This window comes from Geospiza fortis, unplaced genomic scaffold, assembly GCF_000277835.1.
Source record: "Geospiza fortis unplaced genomic scaffold, GeoFor_1.0 scaffold450, whole genome shotgun sequence".
NCBI classification, from domain to species: Eukaryota; Metazoa; Chordata; class Aves; order Passeriformes; family Thraupidae; genus Geospiza; species Geospiza fortis.
The window spans coordinates 654,958-657,444 of NW_005054416.1; positions in this window are offsets into that span (position 1 = coordinate 654,958).

Here is a 2,487-nt window from a genome sequence, read left to right on the forward strand (position 1 = left end):
ACTGATACAATGAATGCAGCCTGGCTGGAACAGCTGCACCTCAGGACTCTTCCTTCCAGACAGAAGTTTGGGACATAACACACTCCTGGACAAACATTGTAGTTTTGCTGGGTGGACAGTGCTTTTGCAAAAGCCGTAAAAAAATAACAGACAAGAAAACAACAATGAATGTTAAATTTTCAAGTAACTCCCTACTCAACAGTTGGCATAATATTCAAGAAATTTGAAAAAGGCTTGGGCAGCTTGCAGGGAGAAAGTTTCCTGATCATCAACAACTCCCCTTCTTGTTTGCAAACAAATCACTTTTGCCAGCTTCTGCATAGGAAGAGAAGATCAGACTTCAAATAAACACTCTATATTAAACAGTCTTTTGAACACACCAAACTGAAAAAGACTTCCCAACTGTCTTCGAGAAAATATTTGTTATTTATTTTCAAGGAAGGGATAAGAATCAGGATGCCAAAACCATACTCAGCTTTGTACTCTGAATTAATGTCTTAAATGTTTAAAAAAAATTAGGCAGCTTCTCAATTCTAACAAATTACATTTACTTGCCTAGCTTTAAAATAACCCTGTCCTATTTACTAAATATGATTACTCTTTTCATTAAGTTATCTTCCTTCTGCAACCATCCTTTGGAATTATTTTAACTGATACACCAAATTAATTTTAAAAAAGCTCCACTTTGAAATTTCCTGAACATAAGTGTAAGGTTCTAATTTTACCAAAACAATTTTACATTTTCAATATTGTTATTTCAACATTTTAATCAGCACCCATTTCAGCATACAACATTTCAATACATTTTAAAAACAGCCTGTGCAAATATCTCTTATATACCTTTTTTTACTTTTTGTATGGTTGGTTTTTTTAACCAAACACAGATGGCAAGGTTAGAATCAGATTTCAGATATTTACACTCCAGAGATGTAAGTAGCTGTTACTGTAATCTGATTTTGTGGAGTATAAAGGAAAGTTATGCATACTCTAAAATTCAGCAATGAAACAACTTCATGAAAAGGTTTTCTACATTTTCTCTTAAAGAAGTCTGTTCATGTGCTAAAACTTACTTTTCTAGATCACTTTATAGGACTAGAATAGGTAAAGAAGTCTATGTGTAACAGTTCTTCTGTATCAGTATTTACTTACAGGATTCCTAAATATGAAGATTCAGGTCTAAATGCAATACTAAAAACATAAGTTTGCAATGTAAGTTTGTAATGTTTGCAATGTAACTTACGTAAAACATAAGTTTGCAATGCAATACTTAAAACATAAAGATGTTGAAACACTTGGTTTACTATTTAAGTACAGTCATGTTTTATCTTCTACTATGGTTTGGGGTTTTTTCCTATTATGTAATTTTTTTTTTCCAAGGAGCAGAGCATACAGAGATAATCTGGGGCCATGGGGTAGGAATCCCACATTTATCATTTTACTGACTCTACATTATTTGTTCAGATACACGAAATAGCTTCTGGAAGTGTCTAATCACGTTTGGTTCTAGCCAGAAAAAGTCATAATTAGATCTATGTGAGGCACAATACAGATAAAAATACTAAACAAAATTCTGGCACATTCAACTGAATATGGAAATATGCTACTGTGCTCTATTGAAAATGTTAATAATATGGTTTAGGGGTTTTTGCAATTCTCCTCCTCACTCACACTTGTGTGAACACTGATAAACAAGAGATTCCTTCTTATGACATCCTGGAGGAAAATGAGAGTGACATGACAAAGTAAAAAAAGAAATTATGCTCAAAGTAATTTCATTTGAAGTGCCATCCACAGTACCATAATAAATTATTCATTTGGAAAAGCCATATATCTGATCAGGAAATTAAAATGTTAATAAGCCTTTCCAGGGCCTACAGAATATAGCAAAATTGCAGACTAAATCCTCTACAAAAAGCCTGAAGAAGCTTCCTAATACTGTGGGGTTCTATTTGCATTTTAACAAGTGCTCAATAAGAATTTCAATTAAGGGGGGGATAAAAAAAGTCAAAAATCAAAGTAATAAAAATACAAAAAAAAAAAAAAATTAAAAAGAACCTGGATGAGGAGAGGAAGAAAAAGTCACACTGTGAGCACCAAGCTACTGATGCCTGAATTCCTAAAGTCTCGATCCCTCCCAGAACCTCAGTCCATGGCTGTGATCAATTTTTCCTGTCCCTGCAGCACCTGCTCCACAGCAGCACCAGTGTTATTGCACTGTAGGCTTTTAATACCTGCATAGTTCTGCTGCTGGCTCTTCCTTCTCCCCAAAAACCCATCCGAGCTCAGTGCTCTCAGCACCTCCTGCCCCTGAGCTTTCTGCTCCAACAGGATCTCTTCACCCTCCCCAGCTGCTTTCCCAAGGAAGGGAGGTTTCTGTAGCACACTGGGTCAGTCCACAGCTTCTCTCCACTCCCTTCAGCTCTCTGCCATCAACACACTCACAAGAAAGCAGGAACACAAATCATTAAATACATCACTCAGTTGCTA